We start from the raw sequence: 26088 nt of genomic DNA on the forward strand, positions 1-26088 counted from the left end.
ATTGACCTCGTGATTTATTAAGAAACCGTCTTAAACCGATCAAAAGGTGATTAATAATGAATCCAAATTCACCGATGCGCCCTCCCCTCTCCTCTTGCCTTGTCGTATTAACCCCTCGCGTGTTCTGATTACACTCGAAATGTACGCGCATGCACGTAGGCATAACGGGTCCTAATCTGATTAATTATTAGCCAGTGTCCCGGGATGACTATGGACTGGGTTACTCGCAGAAATCTATGGACGGGGCCCTCCCTTTGATCTTGATTTACAGGACTTTGCAACGTGTGGTGTACAGGTGTATCGATCTCGAAGACGGGTTTCATTTATATGTTTCGTGCATCTCGGCCTCGATGATCGGTGTTAACTCGAATAATGTGCCAGGGACACGCTTGATAGACACTGTCGAATATGTCTTCGCTCGAGTCGCGATGCGAACCTGTCGTTCAAATATTGATAGGTAATTTATTCGATTATCTTTGTGTATCTTTTACAGGATACAGAAAAAAAAAGAGGAATCGTGTATGTCGATAAAAATAAAATAAAATAAGACGATTCGATATTTTATAAACGTCGAACTACTGTTATCCGTTCAAGAAATATTATTTAATTTCAATTCAAAATTCAGGCAACGATACTTTTAATTTTTCGCGTTAAAAATGACCAATTTTTACAAACTTCCTTATCAAAAATTTGAAAAGAAAAAAAAAATCATTCGCTCTCCGTTCCAGTAAAATTCGATCGTTATCGAAAAGAGGGGAAGAAGATGGATGATTTCTCGAGAAGGAATAAAATCTTCCACGTCGAATCGTTCCTCTCTCCTTCCAACTAATTAGAACCCTGTACACCGTGCCACCATCGATCTCACCTTCTCTCCCTTTCCCTCTCTCTCTCTCTCTTTCCTCTTCTGGCATTCGCGATTAATTTCCTTCCATCTCCCCCGAGTTGGCCGATTTCAATAAAGAAAAGGGATGAAAAAGCGCGGGACAAAGTGGCTCGAACGCGACCAGGAATTCATAATGCCCGGCCGTATACGTCTTGCACGATCTCTCTCCGCTCCCGTGGAGGTCCAGATTTCCGCTCGAGGAAATGCTGGCGCGCGCGCGCGAATTAGCGAATGTCTGGGTCCCACAGATTCCCGGCGCGATAGCACGATGCATACGTAATGCATTTCACGGCAGACTGCATTCGAGGCCGAGGATCTCGTTTTGCGGGGAGAGAGACCGTCACGAGGCTCGTTCTATCATATCCCTTCGGAAACCCCAGAGCGCTTTCCAGTGTAGCTTCGTCCGGCTAGACAAGGAGGAAAACATCTTTTTGCCCGGATCAGATCCGCCTCTGCCACTCTCTATCGTCTACCCTTTCTCTGTTCCGTTCCTATAATCCTGTTTAATAGGATTAATAGTTGGAGATCCTTTGTATCGTGCAGTTTCGAAAAATACGCTCGTCGCTTTTGTCGGAGGTGTATACTGTGTTCTTCTTAAGTCCGGTGGATTAGGCAGGTTTATGGGTATGGGAACTCCTTTTTGCGTTTTTTATTTTTTAATTTTATCCTCTCTTTTTTTTCCCCCCTTTAATTCCGTTTTGCGAGGATGTGTAGGTATGCTTGGTCGAAGATAGGAATTTATTATATATATATTAAATATGGTTGTTAATATTAATCATCTTCTCATTCTCATTATTTTTGTTCTTCAATTATTTATTCCTTATTTATAAAATCTTATCTTCTAGATTATATGATACGAGTTTTCGTTTAAAAAAACAGAAGAAATTTTTTTACGAAAGAATCCGACATTATTTATTGATATATCTACGTTGGAATTTTCAATTGTCTCCAATCTTTTTTTTAAAAATGGCGCTATACTCGAGCTAACTTGCAGTGCTATTGCGCAACCAGTACCAGTCATCTCGTTCCGTTTCGAGCTCAATTAATCGAGTCGCGTAAACGTTCTTGAACCCTGTTTGACGCAGCTGCGGGGACTATTCCCGGCCTCTCAATTCTTATGGTTTCGCGTATATACACAAAGAGAAAGAGAGAGAAAGAGAGATCTGTTTGCTGGCTAGCAAGTAAATTTGCAACTCGCGCTCCAATTTACTTAAGCTGTCCGGTACACGTGCGAGCGAAAACGAGGATCGGCAGCTGCGTGAAACGTGGATCGAAACGCTTGAACTGCGCATGCGCGTGTTAGTGAATAGCATCCATGATGGAAGTGCTTGCACGCAAAAGTTAATATTCGTTTAATTTTTTCAATATTGTGAACGAAATATCTTGCAAAGTGATGTTTTGGATATCGCGTCGTGATAATGATTGCGCGAATATTACGAGTGGGATATCGTGTGCGTGTGTTTTATTGGAATGCGAGATTCATTTGCTACGCATTTCGTCGTTGATGCAATTGAGGTTAGTAAATAGTAATAAGATCAAGTTCGATATATAAATATCTCGTTTCATAGGAATTCAATGTTATTAGTAAGATTAAATAGTTTACTTTTGAAGTATTTCGATATTTAGAACGAATCGAATCTTTTATAAGCAATACAGTACAAGCTTGGTTAGGTATTCACGTTATGCGAAATACATTTCCTACTACAATGTGTGAACGTAGGAACGTGGAAATTTAGGATGAAATTTATTTATTAGATAAGAGACAATGGTACGAAAATGTATTCCATTCCATTTGATTGTACAAAATAGTAGATATTCATTTGAATATATTAAGAAATATCTCGTTAATAACACATCGCGATCGCGAAATATCTCGTCTATGGTAATGAAAAGGTTAATGCACTCCTATCGTGCTCTCTTCGTGTTCAATAATCGAGCAGATTCGAACGTGATTTCGCGCGTGAAGTTCACGCACGCGCAAGACTTTTCGTTTCCGCTTTGGTCATGACACGACCGGAAACCGGTGTTCTACGTACCGTGCACGCGTTAATGCGTTATTAATAATCGATTTCGACTCATCACTGCCGCGATAATAGCATTGCGGCTCTCGTTGAATTTTGCAACCATGTTTACGCCTCGGTGTTCACCCGCGACGACTAATCGTCGCAAATAAAATTTGTAACAATCGAGGCTAATTCCCGCATAATTTCCATAACGTTTGTTTCCACAGTGAGTACTCTTCGTTTTCGCGTAATTGTGTTGAAGCTTGATATATCATACATATTCTGAAAAGATGGAACTTTGACCCGATGATGATTGCAAAATCGTGATTATAAAAACTTGATATTGATGAGAATGAATTGTAGAGCTTGATAAAAAAATGCTGCATTGAAAAATAAGAATTTTTTTACTTCAAAAAGATCGTGAAACCTTTCGAAATTAATATTAAAATTCGAATTTTACGTTACGTAAAAAATACTACTATTTCATTTATTACTTTTTTTTAAAATAACCATCCAATAACAATTCATTCTTATTTAATCAGAAAATAGATAAACATTTTTTCCTTTTCCTTTATTTTTCAAAAAACGAAGTTTCAAATTTTATTCTATATTTTCAATTTATTTTTCTATCCTTTCTAACCACTCTTCTCTGATTTCAGAAAATATCCTGTACGTCGATCGTCGAAATTCTTCATCGCGTGCCTCTTTTCCTCTTCGAATAAAAATATAAAAGTCAGATGGAGAGAAGCTGGTTAATGCGACATCGAAAACTCCAATTTTCACAGATTGGTAGTAACAACGAGCCGTAAGTCTTGGAAAAATCATTTTTATATCGAATCGAAAGATAACTCGTTCCGGAAGATAACTGGTTGCCGCGTGTACCGGACATAAATTTCTTAACACGGCACGGACTTATCGTACATTTTTAACCGGGGGCCGTTCGTCGCCAATTTACGATCGTCCAACGCACGCTGGGATTTTTTTTTTTTTTTTTTCCTTCGCAAAAACGCGCGCTCTTTTTCATCGAAATCACCGATCCCGATCTGGATCAATTTGCGGCCGAACGACCCAGTTTGGGTCAACGATGCTCCAAGAACCGAACTGTTCACTCGTATCGTCGCTTGTGACGATGAGGAGGATCCACCAGGAACCGAAAGTCGAGTGCCTAAGTACTTGAACCTTGGCAGAATACTTTTTACACTGCATGTACAGTCTGTTTCATAACGATATACCTTCGAATTGATATTTTTAGAGAGAAAGTATATTTAAAGAGATAATACAATATTTGTTTGATAATTTTGACCACTTTACAGTGGTTAGAAATGAAATAACGATTGAGGCTAATAAATATCTTGAATTATACCATTATATATATATTGAATGAAAAATGATATCAATTTAATCGATAATAAATTTTAAATTAATAATAAACATGCTTGAGTCTTAAAAAATTAAAACTTATTATTTCATTTGCCGGTTTAAAGATTATTGTTTTCGAGAAAAGAAACCTACAAAAAGTGATAACTTTTTTACCACGATGTATACAGTCTAAAGATATGAAACTAAAAGCACACCAAGAAAAGAAAAGAGCTCGTATAAAAGCTCGCATTATCCTCTCGGATGGTGGGATCCTATCTTAGATATCAATTTTTCGGAAATATCTCTTATGAAACGGACTGTATTGCTAGCGGAAAGCGTCCGTTGTTGGAAAGTAGGTTATAAACCGCGAAATAGGAGAAAATTCATGGGCCGAGAGAAAACGTCCCTTTAACCTTTCGCTACCGAAAACTCTGTTCCCTCCCCTTCCCCCGCGTAAAGTCCCTCGATATCCGGCCCACGGCCGGTTTGATGTCCTCGTATAAACCTGGACCTGGTGTTATCCTCGTGTTCTCCGCCGTCCAAGGATACCGACCGATCCGGAGGTAGAAAAGAAGGGAGAGCCCTCCGATCTCTCCTCCATTCTCTCCCTCGAACGGACATTTCGACTCGTGGAATAAGGAAACCGCATTGTATCCCGCGTTCCTCGTTTCCCCTGAATAATGTAGTCATTCGTAAATTTCAAAATGTCCCCGTTTCTCCAAGTTTCTCCCGGATAATGTCGCTGCGAGCTTTTAGACTTTGCTCGGAGGAGGGAGGAGGAGGATGGTCGTTGAAGAAGCTCACGTAGGAAGCCGCGTGTATGCACGGACACGTAGACGCTTTGTGTTCGACTGATAACTTTCCAACCACGCTTTCCTCCCTTCGTTTGTTCTTATTTCTCCTCTTTATACATCCTCTCTCTTTATTTAGTTCGATATTTTTCCTCCTCTTTCTTCTTCTTCTTCTTCTTCTTCTTCTTTCATTTGCTTTTCGAAAAGAGAAAAAAAAAGTAGCGTTTTAATGAAAATGAAACGCAATACCGAAAGTGGCCACGGGGATGAGCTCTACTAGTAGATGCGTTTGATATAAAAGGAACCCTGTCAAAGAAACAGAGAGGCTAATTGGATTAAAAAGTTGTATATTCCCCACGTTTATCAGGGGGATATACGTACGCGTGGATCAGAGGGAGCGGGAAAAGTTAGTTGATTAAAAGGTACATTCTTTGATTTCGCAAATTTACTTGTCTCTACTCTAATTATTCGTTGAAACGTTTAACGAACGTTACTATGACGAAGTTTTGGATAAGTTGGTATTTCTCTGGTATCGTCATCAAATTTTCTTCCCGCGTCTGGTTCGAAATTAACAAAAACCGGGTCCGTCAAAACTTCCCGTTTTTGAAGCGTATCCTCGACTCGAGTTATGGAACGAGGATTACGTCGGTTTCTAAGTAAACTTAGAAACTTGGGACGATCATTAAGCTTCGCTTGTCAACGATCCTTATCGACCAGTTTTATTCGAGCTTTCGAGAGAAATTCTTATTATCAGGTATCGAACGAAATTTTCTCCCCTTTCTTTTATTTACTTTCTTCACGAATTAAGAAAAGAACACTATTCAAGGATTCGTAAATCTCTCTCTTTGAATCGTCCTGTAGAGATTTGGTCCAGCCACAGAATTGAATGAAAAATTCAATTTCCCCCCCTCGGTAAGGATATTTTCATTCCTTCCTTTCATCCGCTCTCTCCCCCCTCCCCCCACTCGACGATGACAAACAAAAAACGCGTTCATCGAGAAATATTAAACTTGTCCTTGTAAAAAGCGAATTTCATCATCGAGGAGGAAAGGAGGAGAAGGGAGGGGAGATGGGTGTTTCCCCCGATCCGGTGGAAAAAGTAATCGGTAACCAAAGGAAAACCGGTCACGGCCGGGTATATAACGCGGGGTGAAAGGGGCTGCGCACGAAGGGCCGGTGCAGGAAGGGGGAGGACGAAAAGGGGGAGGGCGAAAACGGGACGGGTAGACTCGAAACGAGGTAAAAATTGATTCGGCAGGTGAAACCTCCGGCTCTGTTCTCTGTTGATTTAAGCAACGTACCGGCTGCCTCGTGCTCTATAATCATGGTGAGCAGTCCGTTATTACTCCACCGCCGGTGTCTATCTTCTCTTTCCCTCCTCCTCCTCCTTCTCTTTTCGTCTTATTGTTTTCTCTTCTCCCTCTCCTTCTCCGCTCCGCCATACCTTCCACGGAGAGATCCCTGCCTCGTTCTCCTCCTCGTTCTCAGATCTCAAAGTCAGAATCTCTCCCTCTCCCTCTTTCAATCCTCCTCTCCGTCCAACTTCTCAGCCTCTCTTCTCCGTTGTTCGGCGGTGGCTTCTTCTGTCGAGGCTCGGCCCTCGGTAACGAGGATAACGAGGATCGCTTCTAAGACCGCAAATAATAAATGCTTCTCTGCGCCCCGTAACCGTCGTAAAATTCGTGCCGCGGTGATTTCACCGCGTCGCTTTCCCAGGAATGGCGCCGCCGCCGTTTCGAGAAAAATTGTTTGCGCGCGTTTCTCATTTATATACTCTCGAAGAAGGAGGAGGAAGAAAGAAAGAAAAGAAAAGAAAAGAACGATCGTTCTTTTGCTCCCCCTCCTCTCGTTCGAGCTTTGGAATTCGTCTAACCGAGGGAATCGGTGATGTACCCGGGGACCGTAACGAAAATTAGGTGGACGGCTACCGGTCGAATTCCGATCGATCCTGCTCGTTTTCGGTGCGGAACGATTTCTTGCCGCGGGGCCGGTTTCAGGCTTAACATTGTTCGCGAAACGATATTCCACTCGATGCTCGGTTGCGTTTTCGCAGAAGTGTCCACGTTTATCGGCGAATATAAGGTAAAACAAGTTTGTTGAACTTGTTTTATATCGTTACGAACAACGTAGACTCGTGGGCGGGGTAGCTTAGTTGTCTCGAGTCGAGCATTTTGTACTTTTATCTTACACTTTGCCCCCTCGTCTTTCCCTTGCGCGCATTCCTTTTATTTCGAATTTATGTTTTCTTTGTGAAAAGGGACGCATTTTTTAGACAAATTGTTCGAATGATGCGTAACATCTTTCACTTGCCTCTTCAAAAATCAAATACTCTTAACTTAATCTTAAGGAAAGGAGCAATTGATATTTAAAAATTTAAAGCTCGAAATTTTCCATTATTTACCAGCAAGCATTAGCGAAAGATTGTTTTAAAAAAAGAAAAGAGAGATCTAATATAAGCGTCGACAAGCGTTTACTCGTTTTTACCGCGTGGACGAGGCCGGACGAGGGGCGGGGTTATGCGAAGTTTCGCATGCAAATTGGGCCCAGTCGTTATTACGAGCGTACGAGCGGGAGCCGAGATTGATAGATCGTAAAGAGACGCGATAATGGAAAGGCAAGATGGAGTTGTCGAGACGTCGTTGGGGATCCTCTTCATCTCTCTCTCTCTCTCTCTCTCTCTCTCTCTCTCTCTCTCTCTCTCTTTCTCTTTCTCTTTCTCTTTCTCTCTTTCTCTCTCGGTGTTTTCGTTCGAGACCCGCGTTGAAATGTTTCGTCCGCGGCGCATAAAATAACCACGCGAATTTACCCCTACGCTCCCTGTGTGTAATATCCTTGCCACGCTTGCGTTTAATATTACGTGCACGGGCCACGATGTTCCTATCCGCGAAACGTGTAAAAAGGAACGTGCATCCGGGTAGTCATTGCGCGCAGTAACGAGCCGAGTGCTTGTCCATTGGATTTATATTCGCGGGTTGGAAACGGTGCGCGAGGAGTAACTTGAAAAGTTACCCCTCTTCTTCGAGGAAGAACGGCGCGAATTAAAAAATGCTATCCCGTTCTTGGTCAATTTTTTCATCGGGGAATAATCATTTTTAATTGGAAGAGAAATGAAAATCGTGTTGCGACGATTGTTTAGCGGAATTGTTGGATAGTTTGGAAATTTTTTGGAAAAGGAGAGAATTGGAATTGACAAAGAGAAGTATATATATATTGATTTTATGCAATAATAAAAAAATGAGAAAGAAACAAAAGAACGTAGTATTAATCGTTTTTAAAGTTTAATGAATAGTAGAGTCTGGTAGAGAAGAATATTTTACGATTTTCCTTACTCTTTCTCATTTTCGATTCGAAATATCATAAATACGTTCTACCTGAGCATGTGTTTGCGTATGCATGATTTTCAGGAAACAATTTTCAATGCAGTCCCGAATTCAAATTTGTCGAATTCAAGTTTGTCTTTGATATTCGAATTACACACACGGTGCACCTAGAGAGGAGGAGGAAGGGGAGAGGGAGAATAGATATTGTTTTCTCTTTAAATATATTACTATGTTTGCCGTATATTTGTACGATATTATTCTCTAAACGAAATTTCCACGGAGAACGTACGATAGAATGTTATATTACGTTTATAAAAAAAAAAAAATATTAAATTCACGATTATTTTGAAAGTATCTATTAGACTGGAAAATTAACTTGTTGTTATACTTAATCACGTATAAAACGTTTATTAAGCGCGTTTTCCTTACCTTTACCTTTTCTTTTTCTTCTTCTTCTTTTTTTTTTTTTTAATCAACATTATCCATTATTATTATTATACCCATAATACCCGAGGATAAAATTTTCCAATCGATAGATATTTTAAATAAACACGATTATATACCTTGTTCCAGAGAATAATTTGCCAAATTGATTATATCGATAAATTAAAATTAAAATTTTATATTAATTAAATTAAATAGGGATGATCGCGAGCAATTTACATCTTCTTACATTCTCCTGTAAAATTTCGTTATTTCAGAGAGAATCGACAGATAATTTTCATTTTAAAACTTTTCACTTACATCGATAAAAATCTACTCGCGATATAAAAAAGAAGAAAACTCATGAAAATTCTTCTCGTCACGATTCAAATAATTCTCCCCTAGAAATCTCGCAAATGATTTCCAAATGACAAAATCGATGAGAATGAAACACGGATCCACCATCGAAACCCACCAACCATCATCCCTCCCTCCATAATGCATCCTTCTTTCCATCCCTCCTCCCCCTGGATATTTTCTTTAAAAATCCGCGTGTTTCCCTCGATTCCCTCGATCAGGAGGGAATACAAGGTGAATCGTATTTCGTGTATATACGCGGTTTTTGAACCCTGTCTCTCCCGCGTAACTCGTGTCTCCTCTGATATACCGTGCACACACACATATATACGCATATACACACGAAATGATCCACCCACGTTCCGCGTTATCCTGACAGGAATACTTTGTCGTTTCGTTGGAGGACGTCGAAACCGTGGTCGTTGCCGTCTCAACGGTACACATCTCTTCCTCCTCCTCCTCCTCCTTTTTTCCTTTCTTTCTTTCTTTTTTTTTATCTTTCTTCTCTTCTCTTCTCTTCTCTTCATTTATATTTCACGTTTCACAACGTCTAACGCCTCCTTGGAACGTTTACCCGGCCCGTTTCCCTCCGTGTCACCGTTCCACCACCGTGTCGTAAAACAAAGACGAGCGCGGCCGTGTCGTTCGCTACGTTTATTCAAATGAGAGGCTTGTAATTCGGGAATTCACCGCCCCGACACGCGCACACACACACACACACGCGCGCGCACGCACGCACAGAGGCACGGACAGAGCTCGTGTTATGCGGCCGAAGAAATTTCATCGTGGAATTCCATCCTCTTCATAGTGTAGCACCTCCATGGTGGTGTATACGTACCATGGTCTGGTGTTTTCTCGTCGTCGAAAGGCTGGCCCTTTCCCGTTACGGAGAGGAGAGGCCCTCCCTTCGAGTTGCCTCGAGTCCTTTATCCCTTGTCCCATATTTTCCCTACTTTACACGCAGCTTTTCTTCTTCCACGCCGAGGAAAAAGGCTTGGTAGAAGGGATAGGAACATCCGGCCTTCCGATGTAAATGTTTCATCCGGTATGAGTTAGACAGAGCGTGTATATCTGTTGTACATAGTAGAACTTCGTTTCTCTCTCTTTCTCGTCTGCTCTTTTTATTTTTCAAGAGAGAGAGAAGTAGATTGGAAGTAGATTATTCTATCTCGAAATAGAACGTATTAATGCTTTCGTCGAATGTGACGTGGTATTGATTTTGCAGCTGTTTTTATATAATAAACTGACGTCCTCGTTACGAAAGGGAAAACTCGATGCATTATATCCGTCGTAGTTTTATACGCTTACACGTATTAATCAAAATGTTTCCAATCTAATCTAATTATTAATGATCGATTAATCACATTATTAATTTGAAAAAGTTTTTTCGTCTCGTTCTTTTTTTGGCAATTTGCAAATACAACTCGAGAATTTCGGACGAGATTAAAATATTTCGGTGAATAATAAACGGTGGAGGGGAGGGAGAGTGAATTTTCTAATGGAAGCAACCCGCTGATTTATTCGATATACCGTAACAGTTTCGCGGCCATCGTGTATTATCGAGCATCGTGATCGCGATTTCAGAAACGGCGCGCGTTGTACAGTGTTTGGGGCGAGGAGGGGGTGGGAAGAAGCTCGCCACCCCCTATCGCCACCCCCTCTGCCCGCTTGAATTATTGGTCTATGAAGTGCAAAAATAAACGTTGGCTGGCTTCGTTACTTGCCAAGTAACCGTGCCAAGACGAATATTCACCGCGGACTTTGGAAATATTTATCGCTCCCTCCGTGAAATGTAAACCATTTCCTCCTCCTCCCCCTCTTTTTAATCGTTATTCGTTTGACTATTGACAGGGGAGGGAATCGATGTTGTTTATCGAGCATTACTTCGAGCACGATGATCTCCTCCTCCTCCTCCTCCTCTGGTGGAGATTCCCTGCGTTTCCACTTTGACGAACGCGCTTTTTGGGGAAAAAAAAAGTGTTTACGCGTGTTGTAATAAATATATTTTTGAAACGGGGATGTTTTTCGAACAAATTTTCGAAGTTCTTCTCTTCCAGTGGATTCGATAAGTTGGGGAGTTGCATTGTGGGGGGAAAAACGGGGATGCATTGTTGAAAATTTTTGTCAGGTTTCGGTTGATTTTATTTAAAAAAAAGATTGATGATTTTTTTTGCAGTTAATAAATTAATTTCTCATTGTTTTTTAAAGTGGGTATATATATTATGCAAGAAATAAAATAAAATGGAAAGTCGAAACGAGTATATATCATTGCGTATAGACAAATACTCATCGATTTATTTAAAAATGAAGCCTCGTTTGATTCCGCGCAAATTTATCTTTTCAAACGCAGTATTGATTCCATGAAATTGTGTCCAGTTTCGTGCAAAAAAATTAACAAGTTCGGCAGGATTATCGAAAATTACTTGCAACTTATTTTTCTCGTATTCTCATTTCGAGGATGTCTAATTAGAGCTGATTCGACGCACTTTTTCAGGCATGTTTGCCTTGGATATATAAAATATTCAAATTGCATTGGCGGTTTCGTGACTGCCGTTGTTCCCAATAGGGTTGAAGAAGTAGGTCGAAATAGGTACGTCGAAGTGAACGAGGTCTCCACAGAGTCTGAACAGAAACTGAGAAGGTGTATATAGGTGATTCGAGTAAGCAAAGTTTGCCTTAACTCGGAACTTTAAATGTATCCCCGTTGAAATATCCTCCATCAATTGCAACACCCGATAAAATCCGATCTCTCCCGATTATTATTTTGCTTTCTCTTCAAATTTGACCAGATCTTCGAAAGAATATACATAGAATAAGATTTTTATTTTTCATCTCATTCGAAATTCTTTGCCGATTTTGACGAGTGCTTAAAGATGATCGATATTTGGAAGCGGTTTTTTTAATTTCCTTTAAGAAGTTGAGAGGATGATCGATTAAATCCATATTTGCTTGTGGTGAAAATTTTGAACGTTGTCAAAGCACGGAGAGATCGATTTTTCAGATAAAATGTTACCTCGATGTTGAAACGATCTTCCCTGGGAAGATATCCATAACCGACGATCACCCTTTCATCCGTTAACGACACGAGTAATTATGCGCGATAAAGGTATAATGACTCTTAACAAGCGCGTACATCAACGAGATAATAACTCAATTTGTACCCGAGTGAATATTTGCATTTTCTCCCGAATGAAACTTGCTTATCCTTGATTCGTTAATAATTACGATTTATTCGCCGATGATGGTTAACTCGCGAACGAGTTAAATTCCTCTTCTCCTCTTCTTCTCGGAAGAAAGTACTCTTTCCATCCTTTTCTGGCTCCCGAAATTTTTCCAAAATATATTTTTTTTCGCAATTACAAACACTTGATCATTTGTCAAAATTAATTCCAACTCTTCGTTCTCCTCTTGTTCTTCGTTTTAAAAAAAAAGTTGTTCGGCTCGATTTAGAGGGAATTGTTCAATTTTAAAGAGTGATCGAACGCTTTTTGTCGGGGATTGTGTATTGTTGCACGCCGATTGGAGAAGAAACGCGTCTCGCAGGGCACTCGAGACGGAGGAGGAGAGGCTTAAAAAGGATAAGAAGTGAAACGCGTGGCATGAATAAAGCATTATCAGTTCTCGTTTCGCCCGGAGCCCGGTGCACTTTGACGTAAATAACTATCTTTTTACTCGATCGAGCGTCTTCTTACATGCTGCTCGAGGACGAGCAGGGGAAGATTTTACGTATTCGCACGCTCCTTCCCTTCCCTCATTAACGCGAAATTCGCTACATACCGATCGTGATTCCATTTTTCCATAGAAAAAAAGAAAAAGAAAAAACTTGTTAATTACGAGAGAGATCCTTCTCGAAGAAGAAGAAGAATTTTTTTCAACAATGGACTATTTCCATCCGTGATTCTCGTTATTGATTATAACGTTACATTATCCTCGTTACACCTTTCCTCTTTCTAACAATGCTTTCGACGAAGAAGAAGTATTTTATTCAATAAAAGTTGAATTGCGCCGAGGGATATGAAAAGCGCGTTAAAAAATTGTTGCAAGAATTTTACAAAGAATTTATCTACAATACAAATTTTTCCATAATATCTTATTAGAGCTTTCTAAAGAATAAGAATAAAAATTACTTTTCAAAATATCCGTTCACTCGAATCCCCCCCGTCGAGCATCATTTTCACGGATCGCCGCGTTTTCCCATTCCCTCCCCGTGAAATTGTCGCATTTTTACGTAATGGGGGCTACAAGCATCCCTGGTAAAAGTGTAAACGACTTTTTCTCTCTCTCTCTGGTTGTCCATCATCTCCTCCACCCCGTTTTAACCGTTTCGGCCGAATGTTGTGGAAACAGGCTGTGGGGGCCACTTTGGTGAAACGACGTACAACAAGTGACGATACACCGTGATGATAAAGGCCCGCCACGAATTTACGAGGAAACGTGACCGGATTACCGTTCGGGATCGTGACAAACTTGGAAGACCCCCGGTAATCAACCCGGTTCGGTTTAATTACTTTTAATTCGGCCGGCTTGAATTTACGCAATTTCCGCCGGCCACCCCGCCTCTCGCGTATTAATTTTAAATCATACGGTACGCGCATATTTCGCGCATAATGATGGATCGGCCGATTAAACGAGACGTGATTTACGCGCGGCAACAATGTATTCGGGAGGGTGTTATTTCGAGAAGTTGATATTCTGGAAACTTTGTTCATCGTTCGTTCTCTTTCATTTCTCGAAAAAAGGAAAGTTTGGATCGATTTTGAATGATTTTAATATTTGGGATAATTGGCAATGATGTATTCGAGAGGGTGATATTTTGGAAACTTTGTTTATCGAATTCGTTCGTTCTCTTTCATTTCTCGAAAAAAGGAAAGTTTGGATCGATTTTGAATGATTTTAATATTTGGGATAATTGGCAATGATGTATTCGAGAGGGTGATATTTTGGAAACTTTGTTCATCGAATTCGTTCGTTCTCTTTCATTTCTCCAAAAAAGGAAAGTTTGGATCGATTTTAAATGATTTTAATATTTGGGATAATTAGCAATAATGTATTCGAGAGGGTGTTATTTCGAAAAAGGAAAGACGATAGATACATGGTTGATATTCTGGAAACTTTGTTTATCGAATTCGTTCGTTCTCTTTTATTTCTCGAAAAAAAGAAAAATTTCGATCGATTTTAAGTGATTTTAATATTTGGGATAATTGTGCGCGATAACAATGTATTCGAGAGGATGTTATTTCGAGAAGGGAAAGACGACAGATGTGCGGTTGATATTCTGGAAAATTGAATTCGTTCTCTTTCATTTCTCGAAAAAAGTTTCTCGAAAGTTTTGATCGATTTTGAATGATTTTAATATTTGGAATAATTGGCAATAAAGTATTCGAGAGGGTGATATTCTGGAAATTTTGTTTATCGAATTCGTTCGTTCTCTTTCATTTCTTCAAGAAAGAAAAGTTTCGATTTAAATGATTTTAATATTTGGGATAGTTGAGGCACTTTTTTGGAGAAATTTGACACAGATTGGGAGAAATGACGCGCGAAGTTCGATTCGTAAATCCCGACGAGAGTAAGTGGGATAAAAAAGGATTACCGTCCGGCTTAAGTTCCGCGAAACTGGGAACAAAAACTCGGTAGGAGGAATCGTGCTTCTCAACATCTTGATTAAATATTCATTCTCATTGAAGCGAGACACTTGTTGCTTACAAACGGAACAAAAGCGAACACAGGCCGTTTACAAGCGCGGGACAAACGATTTACAGATGGCGGACATTGTGATCGAGGGAGGGAGGAATGGTTAACAACAGAGGGAGGAAGAATTTGTCGCGAATTTCATTGTTCGTTCGTCGATCGAGTTTGCCTTGTAAAACCTTTAAATCAAAATTTTCATCTCGCTTCGAAAATCACGATATTCGATATTAATTTTTAATATCAAATTCGACCGAGATTTCGATATCAAATCAGAATTTTAGAGATAGAAACGTTTTTTTTCAATCTTCGATCTTGGAAAAATATTCTCGAGTGTTCTCTTACGAAAATAACTCCGGAGAACGCGTTATATTGAAAAGTGACTCTGAAGGATAATTTTCACTTCTTCTTCGACCCGATTCTTCTTCCGTCCTCAAAACGAACGTACGAATTCTAAAAATCCATTTCCAAGACATTGGACATAGACGGATGAGGTTGGCGATGGCAACATCGGGGATAGGATCGACGGATCAGGATCCCGAAATTAAATCTTTAAGAAGACCTCGTGACTTTTTCACGTTTCCCCAAAGTTTCCAGCCCGAATTGAACGTCGGTGGTTTCGTTACCCAGGGGCGCAAATAGAGGGAGGAGGATGAAAAAGGCAAGATTAGCCCGTGGTATTTCCAAGGAGAGGCGAAAGACGTACGGCCTGGATGCCACGAGAAGAACAATTTGGCTCTGTAATTGCGACGAAAGAACAAATTGAATTCCTGTACGTATACGTCCATGCTCGTCCGGTGCTCTCTTTCTCTCTCTCTCTCTCTCTCTCTCTCTTCATTCAAAATAAACTCAACCTCGGGACTGCAATCTGCCCGGTTAGGGAGAGACGGAGAGAGAGATATTTCCTTCCCAATCAAGTTCGAACGACCCCCTGAAATCAACCTGAAATCACTCGTCGTCATCGAATTAACTTAACTCGACTCGACTCGATCCGATCGTAATCGTAAAACAATCGGCACTGTAACCATGGTGGTTGGGTTTGGGAAACGAGAACACGCAGCAGCGTATTCCTTTAACTCTTTAGCGAGCTCCTCCTTTACGTACATACGCTCTCCATTCTCTTCAATTAACGAGACGTGTATATATATTAGAGAAAAGAGAGAAAGAGGGTAGTATTATTATTATATATCCTCCTGTACGACGACACACGGTTTAGCGAAACAACCATTTTCTCAACCGTGCAAACTGTAAAACTGGTGGGACGAATGGAAAAAAGGACGGGCATAGAATTTCGCCGTAAAACCTTTCTCTTTCTCTCTCTCCTTCTTAACATCCAACGATACACCCAACGATCGAAGCGTATCGATAGACGTGCCGAGAAGAAAAAGAGAGGGAATCGAAAAAAGAAGAAGAAGAATTAGAAGTCGAAGAGAGAAAGAGAGAGAGAGGAAAGGAGACTAGCGGGTGGCATCTTTCGACGGATAGAGAGAAAGAAGAGGAAGGGGTGAGGGGTACTGCACGGAGAGAGCAGTTTGGCCCTGTAATTACGAGGGAGCAGCGTGGCCAGAGGGGCGGAGGGGACCGGAGAAACCCTATAATCTTGGCGGGACCGCCCCTTGTTTGCTTGTATAATTACCCCCGTGGCCCTCCTTCGATGGGGCCTCGATGGGGCCCCGGTTCCAATACGTCGGCCCGTTCGTCATTTCGTTGGCTCGGCCATAATGTCGATATCATTACCTAATGCATCGTGCATGCATTCCGTTCCAATGTTTCGAGCCCACGTTCTCTCTCTCTCTTTTCTCTCGCATAGTCCTCCTCTCTATCCCTCCTCCATCCATCCTTCTTTCGTATTATACTCTTTCGATTTCTTTCTCTCTCTCTCTCTCTTTGCTCTGCATCGCTCTGCTCCACACCGCTCGCCCACCCTTAGTCGACGATTTCTCAGGATTGACGTAATTGGCTTATTTGCATTGTTCCGTCTGTGCCTGGCGCTCCTTAGCGAGCGATGCATCATTCGCGAAGTGGTTCCAATCGGGAGGAGGGGAAAGGAGAGGGGGGAGGGGAGGAGGGAAGATTTCTCCTTGAGCGGTGTTGCGTCATCACGAGCGTGCTCGAACGCGGTAATATCGCGAAGGGAGGAAGAGGAGGATAGGAGGATTCTTGGAAAAAAAAGGAGGGGAGAAGGGGGTTCCAGTTCGTCGAAATTTTCGTCGAGTTTGAAGGAGGATGTATCGAAACTTTAAGAGGTGTATTGAAATTGGAAAAAAAAAATGGATTCTTTTGAAAATAAGAAGAAAGAATCATTTTAAGAAAGGAAGAGGTTTGACTTGGAGGTATTGGTGTACAAGAAGTGTATTGAAATTGGTAGAAAGTGGATTCTTTTGAAAAAAAAAAGAAATCATTTTAAGAAAGGAAGAAATTTGTTTTAGATATTGGTATATAAGAGGTGTATTGAAATTGAAAGAAAGTGGATTCTTTTGAAAGAAAAAAGAATCATTTAAAAAAAAAAGAGATTTGACTTAAGTGTATTGGTGTACAACAGATGTATTGAAATTGGAAGAAAGTGGATTTTTTTGAAAAAAAAAGGAAATCATTTTAAAAAAGGAAGAAATTTGTCTTAGATATTGTACAAGAGATGTATTGAAATTGGAAAAAAAATGGATTCTTTTGAAAAAAAGAAGAATCATTTTAAAAGAAAGAAGTTTGATTTAGGAGGTATTGGTGTATAAGAGTATGTACAAGAGGTGTATTGAAATTGAAAGAAAGTGGATTCTTTTGAAAAAAAAAAAAAAGAAATCATTTTAAGAAAGGAAGAAATTTGTCTTAGATATTGGTGTACAAGAGATGTATTGAAATTGGAAGAAAGTGGATTCTTTTGAAAAAAAAAAAAAAGAAATTTGTCTTAGATATTGTACAAGAGATGTATTGAAATTGGAAGAAAGTGTATTCTTTTGAAAAAAAAAGAATCATTTTAAAAAGAAAGAGGTTTGACTTAGGTACAAGAGGTGTATTGAAATTGGAAGAAAGTGAGTTCTTTTGAAAAAAAGAGAATCATTTTAAAAAGAAAGAGGTTTGACTTAGATGTATTGGTGTACAAAGAATCATTTTAAGAAAGGAAGAGATTTGTCTTAGATACAAGAGATTCATTTTAAAAAGAAACAGATTTGACTTAAATATTGATATATAAGAGGTGTATTGAAATTGGAAAAAAGTAATATATAAGAAATCGCATGGTCAAATTGTTTGGATATATACGTATATATTGAAAAAGAAGCAGAGAGAGATGGAGAGGATGGGGCGGAAATATGGAAATTTATGCGAGGATTGTTGGGATTTTACGGATCATTAAGGGGATAGGAAGCGTCGCCGGTGCGACAAGAGCGATCTTACTTGGAGCGTCAGCTTGTTGCCGGCTTTGTTACCCCGTCGTGATTGATGAGCTCAATGACGACCGCCGGTGCTTGATTCACGCGTGTAATTTGTAACTGTTCTTTTCTCCGTTCTCCACTCTCGTATTTAACCGTACCAAGTCGAGCCAACCCCTTCCGATTGCGCCAGTTTATCGAACTCGGTGTCGCCCAGTCATGCATCCTTGCGAAATCCTCGTGGATTGTTATCGATCCTCTCTTACTTGTATTTCTTTTCTTTTTATATTTTATACCCTCTCTATTCGATGGTATTTAAACAAATAGATTTTCCATTCATTATTTACTTAGGAAGGCCTCGTGGATCATTATCGATCCTTTCTTACTTATACTTCTTTTCTTTTTATATTTTATACCCTCTCTATTCGATGATGTTTTAAAAAAGTAGATTTTCCATTCGTTATTTACTCGTCACTTATTGGAAGTCATGCATCCTTAGGAAATCCTCGTGTATCATTATCGATCCTCTCTTACTTGTACTTCTTTTCTTTTTATATTTTATACTCTCTCTATTCGATGCTGTTTTAAAGAAATAGATTTTCCATTCATTATATTCATTTATATTCACAATAGATTTTTCACTCGTCATTTATTTAAACAAATAGATTTTCCATTCATTATATTCATTTATATTCACAATAGATTTTTCAGTCGTCATTTATTGGAAGTCATGCATCCTTGGGAAATCCTCGTGGATCGTTATCGATCCTCTCTTATACTTCTTTTCTTTTTATATTTTATACCCCTCTATTCGATGATGTTTTAAACAAATACTCTTCAGATTTTCCATTCATTATTCATTCATTACTTGTTGGGATCGCTGTAGATCAAAATTAACGATCGAACTCTGCGCGTTTTAGGAGAACAACCGCGTAGGCGCCATTTCTATTTTATTAAGGAAATAATTAATCGCGTGCAGGTTCGAAATATAACTCGAGTCGAAAACTGCTGAATTTTATCAAATTTATCCATTCCATTCATTTTCGATCACGAGAAACATCCCTTTAACGAATTTTAACGAGGCGTTGACGCATCCCCCCAGGGGGATGCGATGCTTCTTCTCGCCTTTCCAAAGAGACGGCGACATCCCGTAAAACAGCGGGACTCGCGGCACGCTTTCCGGATCCCACCCACTGTTTTAACGGCCCGTTTTATGCAGCTTATGGTGGGCCCGCCGGTTTAAACCATCTGGATATATTAACAGTCGCGAGAGATGCTGCCACCGTGCTTGTTGAAAAAAATCTGGAATCGTCGAAACGATCGACGTCGTTTCTCCGCGTATAAAGAAACACGACGTGTAAATTGTGACGATTGGGAGAGAGAGAGAGAGAGAGAAGGAGTGACGTTGTAAACGAGCTGCGTTTTCTCTGCGACTCTTTTATGATCGACGTGCGTCTCTCCCTAATGAAGCGTGCACACCGACCTATTTTTGGCTGTATCTGGGTTAGGAAGAGTACAGGAAACGTAAAAGGGGAGACCTGGATAAGTCTGTCTGGATGAATTTCTTCTTTCCTTGGGGTTATTCAACCCCTTTGTGCTCTTGTACGATTATTTGTCTCTTGTTTTTTGTTTTCTGGAAGGATGGAGAGGAAGTAGTTGATTTGAAAATTGTAATCATAGAGATCTTTAATTAATTGATGGATTTATTTGATTGGAGAGTTAATTCGCCGTTTTGATTTGATTTCGAAGTGAAACGAAAACGGTTGGCTGATTGGTTCTTCTTGCTTTATAAACGGGGAGAGTCACGCGAGGAGAGACGCGAGGAAAAAATAAGCGTTTTCACGGCGGCAGTGAAATTTCTTCACTGAGAGGGGTTAAAATATACTCTTAGCCTAATATCGGCGAGGATTTAATTTCGAGCGTAGTAATTAGTCTCGTTTCCACTCCTCTGAAATATGAAGATAGCTCGTCACAAAGCTTCCCGTCCCAACGAACAACCGACGTCACTGATCCACTTTATTCGGATAAAAGAGCCACCTAATTGAATCGCTCAACGATGCCATAAACCGATTATTAAGTCGTTGCCTAGCACGAGAGTTAAAGCGTAATTATTCGTATTCAATTACTTTCCAAGGTCTCGAAGGAGAAATAATATATAATTCGGCGAAAATTCTAGGCATAAATATCTAGAATCGTGAGAATATTCCATTTTTTCTTTCCAATAATACATTTTTAATTTTTCATGCACGATCTTCGAACAATCGATCAGTTCAGAAAATGAATCGATTCTGGTTTCTTTAATTGGAACACTTTTTTAAGGAGGAAGAGCCTTTTCAAATTCGAACGTCGAAAAAAAGAAATAGAATCCAGATAGAGATAATTTTTTTCTCCTCAAACAAAAATAGATGCTCCTTCTCTAAGACGGAAATCCATCGATGCTAAAAAATGTGAGTCGACGACGACGATGCACTCTTCAACATCCCGTTGTTCCCGTCTCAACGAACACCCACAAAGGGAACGATCCAAATTCAAAGAAGAGGACGAAACGATCGCCGTATCCCATTCGTTGGATTTCAGGGAAACCGTAAAGCGAGGCAGTCGATTTACAACCTAATATTCCCTCCCGGATAGTTTTATTCCCGAAGAATCATCTCTCGAAGAGTTGTTTAAAGAAGAACAATGGATCGTGTCGTTCGATTTAAAGTTCTCGTCTCGCGATTATTTAGAAAAATGCCACCCTCGATGCGTACAACGATTTAGAGTATACGATTGAATAACGTATTCCCTTCGTTTTTTTACACCAACGATTCTATTCTCTCTTTATATATATTTCTTTATATTTTCCATTTCGTTATTCTTCCTTCAATTGCATTGTCTTTGGAATCGCGAAGGAAATGCTGGTCCATATTATTATGGGGAGAGATATTGGGGAGAATTACATTTATATTTATGAATTCGAAAGTGGAGGAGCAAACACGCGTAGAATGATTTTTCGTCAACAGAGATTCACGACGGTAACAGCAAATGCTACAAATATTGTAAATTCGAACACAGAATTGTACAATTGTACAATAATTGTTCGATGAATTTTTAATTATCTAAAAGTAAATTCGTAGTATATCTCCAATTATATTTCGTACAAGTGGATCAGATAGAATTTACCTAAAATTATAATCTAAAGACACTAAAATTTCGTTCACATATTTATTTATACATTTATATGTTGTTCAAATCAAACTATAATAGAATAATTCTTAATAAAATTCTTAATGAAATAAGGGAAAAGTTAGAGGAAAATTCAATGGAAATGAAAATTATACGAAAGAAGAATAGGTTGTCATTTGACGAAAGCGAATACAAATACAAAATTATTCGATAGTCGATGAATTTTTACTTTCCAATTATATTCCATATCATAATAGAATAACTCTTAATAAAATTTTTGATGAAATATCTATCGAATAATAATTATTCGATAGTCGATGAATTATATTTCATACAATTCATTCAAATTCATCTAAAAAATGTAATCTAAAGATATTAAAATTTCGTTCACATGTTTATTTACACATATACGATATTCAAATCAAACCATAATAGAATAATTTTTGATAAAATTTTTAATGATAATATCTATCGAATAATAATTATTCGATAGTCGATGAATTTTCACTTATCTTGTACCACGTAAATTTTAAAATTTCGTTCACACACTTTACTTACTTCATGCATTCCAATTGTGCGTGATGTGAAAGAAATTATACAATCCGCGAACAGGTAACGATATTCGGTCGATCTGGCTGGAAGATCGTAGAACACGTTGGTGCAGTCGTCGTTGGGTTCGTAAAGTCGATGGATTATCCATGGCCGGGGGGGAGATAATTCTCCCACAGTACATTCGCGGCTTTTTCTCCTCTTGTCTCAACGGTATAAATTAGTGTCCCCCTAATCCGCGTAACTACGAGCAAAAACGGGGAGAATTATTTCTTGGCCCCGTTCTCCACGCCGCGAGGATTAACGTGGCGACGTTACCCGCTTTGTTTGCAACGTCTTTGTCCGACCGTGCGACACTGCTCTTAACGACAGTGGAGAGATCGGACGACGATAATGCTGATTCCTAGGGTTTTATTGTACCGCGCTGGGGATAAGAAGAAACGTGCTCTTCTTCTTCTTCTTATACATTCGCTTTCGTCAAATGGCGACACGTATCTTCTTCACAATTTCTCAATTAAAACTAAAATTATTCCAGTTATTGTTCGATTTGAACAATTGGAACTAACTTTCGTATATTCTCGAGTTATTTTTGTATCGTTATCTCTAATCTTACCACGGTGATAACGGTTCCTTATTCTCGAGCAATCCTTTTCCCTGCCTAAAATTATGGCAAATTGCCGATATTAAATATAATTTTATCGAGTAAAAATGGTTGGAAATTGGTTGGCAAGAGGGGTGGGGAAAGTTTAATTCCGTTGGATCGATCGCCAATTGGTTTACATTGACCAAGCTCATTTCGAAAACAAGCGATCGACACGGTTACATCGTCCACTTGATTACAATTACACACGGTTTAACAATTGTATCGGGTTAATTAATACAATTCACCGTTGAACGAGGATGCGCACGTGATCGGTGAAGGGGGTGAAGGGAACCTTTGGCTTATCACGTTTCGCACAGTGATTACAACAGACCGCGCGGTGGAAGCGCGTGAAATCACTCGCTCTACGTAATGGGATCCTCCTTCTTGAAACATCGCATCCGTGAGAAGGTGTGCGGCCGCGAACAGATCCGAATAGAAATTTCAGCGCTCGTCCCGAATTTAAAATTCAAAATAAAGCCCCATAAGAGTAATTAATTTTCCCAAAAATTCGATCGAAGGGAACCATTTGTTTTTTCGTATTAAAGTTTATGCAAATTTTAACGTCAAAATTCTTTCCAATTTTTCCAGTTTACGTTATATATATCTCGTATTTATTACTCTTCATCTGTATGAATGGAATAAAAAGTAAGGGGAGCATAAGGTATGCACAAGTTGAACGGATATTATTTATCGATACAGGTTATGAGAAAAAGTGGTTCTCGAAGATTTTCGAAAGATGGGCGTATAAAACGATTCTGATTTTATCATAGAAACGATCATCCTCCGAAAAGGCATTGGAAACACGTGCAGGATGGCCTAGTAAAAACTTGCGAACTCGGTCATCGTATCGACTGTTCAATTTCACGATTTTCTGAAGTTGTTGAACATTCACACCACCTGCCACTCCGCGCCCCTTAAACGCGCGTTGAAAAGCACAAGTTTTCGTTCCGATTAATCGAAACAATCGCAACAACACGGGTGGCGATGCTTGATAAATCATTTGGTCGAGGCGGCAATTTGCCACCAGACTGTCATTACACGCTGTGGTGTCGTGAATCACGGATACGTCGTCCTCTTCCACGCAATCCTGCACGCAAATGTGTGTATCGTTCCGCGTTTCGAATATCCAGTGTATGCAAAGCGAGGGGAGAGATCGAAAGTTTTAAACGAGGGCCCTCGCCGATCAGCTGAACGACGATTTGTCGTGGATCGTGGGCGGCTGGAATCTTACATATCCCTCGAATGTCGCCTGGCCCCCAGCGACGGGTTCGAACGTCTCGCGAACAAAACTTTTGAACTTTTTCGCGAATCACTTTCCCTCATCTTATTCGAAGTTTAAACTATTCTTCGTCGCTTTTATCGAAGATGGAAGATTCTCGCGTTATTTTCTGGATATGATTTTTTCCCACGTTATCTTACGATCCAACGAAAGCTGAAAAAGTGTGGATGGTGGAAAGGGATTGGCTCGAATCGAGCGGGACTCGAAGCCATCGCTGAGTCGACACGCGCGGATACGCGCGAGTACGTTTCCACGGACAGGCGACAGGCGATCGCGCACACGCGCTTGTAACACCGATTTGTCTCCTCCTCGCGTCGGCGGAGAGAAAACGGAGCGGCTGTCTGCCGTTGGCTTTTCGCCATACGCCCACGCGCGCTCTCACCCCTCCCCCTTCCTCTCTCGCCAAACATGTCCCCAACTTAGAACAACGTCGTCGCCACGCTAATCCCTGGGATCTCGGCCCAGACGCGTCGATTCTTCCCGTGTTTCCAACGCGCGGCTCGGAGCGTCCTCCCCCTCCTCTCTCTGTCTCTTTCTCTCCGTTTCTGTAGCCAGCGCGGATTAAAGCGATGCTCGTCGAGATGCTCGTCGAACGAGCGTTTGACGTTTTAATTTCTCTGATTCGATTCTCGTAGAAAGAAGTTTCCAGGGAATTTATTCTTTTCTCTAGATATTTGTATATCTAGGTATTTTTCTTCGAAGAATTTGGAAAAGATGGAGAGAATCAATTTGATATGAAAGAAGTGAAAATTATTGCGAGATAGAAATTTGAGAAGGAGAATTTTATCTATTCGTGATCGATTTTCGAAATTCTCTTTGATAAAATATGCGTGTAAGACGGAATGAGAAATCCATCCAATAAATCTTTCTCAAGAAGAGTGTTCTTCTGACATTTCTTTCGCTCGTTCTCGGTTAATCGAGAAGAGTATATTGCAACTAACATTACGTTTTCCAAACTTCGAGAAAAGAAAAAAGGGAGGAGGCTTCGTGTCTTAAAGGGGCAGGGAAGGGATAACAATGGTCTCTCGAACGAATTCGAGTTACCTGTTACAGCGGATCGAATCCGCAGAGACTTATAAATGTGTTAGAGAAGCAGAAATGAAAGGGAAGGAGAAGTTGTCCGTTCCATTTGGAAGCCAGCTAATTGGACTCATCAGTAAGACTTACCTGTACGAGCTTTGCCTTAAACATAAGGACATTCTCCGCCACCGAACATTATCGGTTACTCGTACGTTAGACCGATATCAACTCCAAATTCCTTTGAAGTATTACACGTATATTCTCTTAAGAAAAGAAATTAACATTTCATTCTCCCTTTTCTACTTCGTAGAAATAATGGATAATCGACGAGAAGAGAAAGGGAATATTCTTTTAATATTCTATATCTTTCCCAAACTCTCAATGCTTCAGACTGCACATCTTCGTCGCTCAAATAACACTAAAATGTACCAAAACTTCCGTTTTTTTTTTTTAAATTTATTCTCACGAGAATACGATTTCGAAATGAATTGAAAAGAAAAGGAGAGGAAAGAATCGCCGAAACTTGGATACTCTCTCTCTCTAAATACAATTTCCTCGCTGCTGCACGATCATACCGAGACGACTAACGACGTCTCCTCCAAGACGTCCCGATATAATTCCACGATGGCAATAACGGTACGGTAAAAAGAGAAGATACGGTAGGAAGAGAAAATGGTAGGAAAAGAGAATCGATGGTAGGAGGAGGGAGGGGACGGTGATTCACGGAAGCGGTGCACAGAGGCGGAAGAGTTTAAGCCGTGTCGGCCGGTGAAGGAATGATGGCGGTCGTATAGAAGTCATTTATCGAATGAACCCTTCTTCGTTCACCGAGTAAGAAGCGAGGAACTCGGTTTGATGTGGTGTTTAACCGCGGCTAAAAGTACACCCATTAAATCAATGGCCGTGCACCCTCCACCCCTCTCTCGTGAAAACTTCAAAAGACGTTTTTGCGAGGAGGGAGGAGGGGAAAATGGGTGAAAGATATATATATATATATATATACACGCACCAGGTACACAGATCGTATTTTGCGTTTTATGAAATCGGTAAGGAGAGATAGGATTTCCGTGTCGGTGATTCGGTTTCTTCGAAACGTTTGGCTTTTTGATTTGCAAATACAAAAGGTAACCGAGATAGGAGTAGACGACTTATTCGAGAGGAGGGGGGAAGATCGTTGGATGGAGAAATACGGGAGGAATAAAGTGGAGGTAAAAGACAGTTGTGAGTCTGAGGAGGAGGAAGTCGT

At 40.1% G+C, this 26088-nt stretch overlaps 1 long non-coding RNA gene across 1 annotated transcript in view; it reads left to right on the top strand.

Moving 5' to 3' along the window:
• The first annotated feature begins 1783 nt into the window (after positions 1 to 1783).
• LOC102655698 overlaps positions 1784 to 26088 on the top strand; it is a 48885-nt gene continuing 24580 nt past the window's right edge. The window contains exons 1-2 of the long non-coding RNA XR_409564.3: positions 1784 to 2398; positions 3546 to 3691. This is a non-coding gene — a long non-coding RNA (uncharacterized LOC102655698). The remainder of the gene's footprint in view (positions 2399 to 3545; positions 3692 to 26088) is intronic.

This window comes from Apis mellifera, linkage group LG10 (genome assembly GCF_003254395.2).
Source record: "Apis mellifera strain DH4 linkage group LG10, Amel_HAv3.1, whole genome shotgun sequence".
Classification (NCBI taxonomy): Eukaryota; Metazoa; Arthropoda; class Insecta; order Hymenoptera; family Apidae; genus Apis; species Apis mellifera.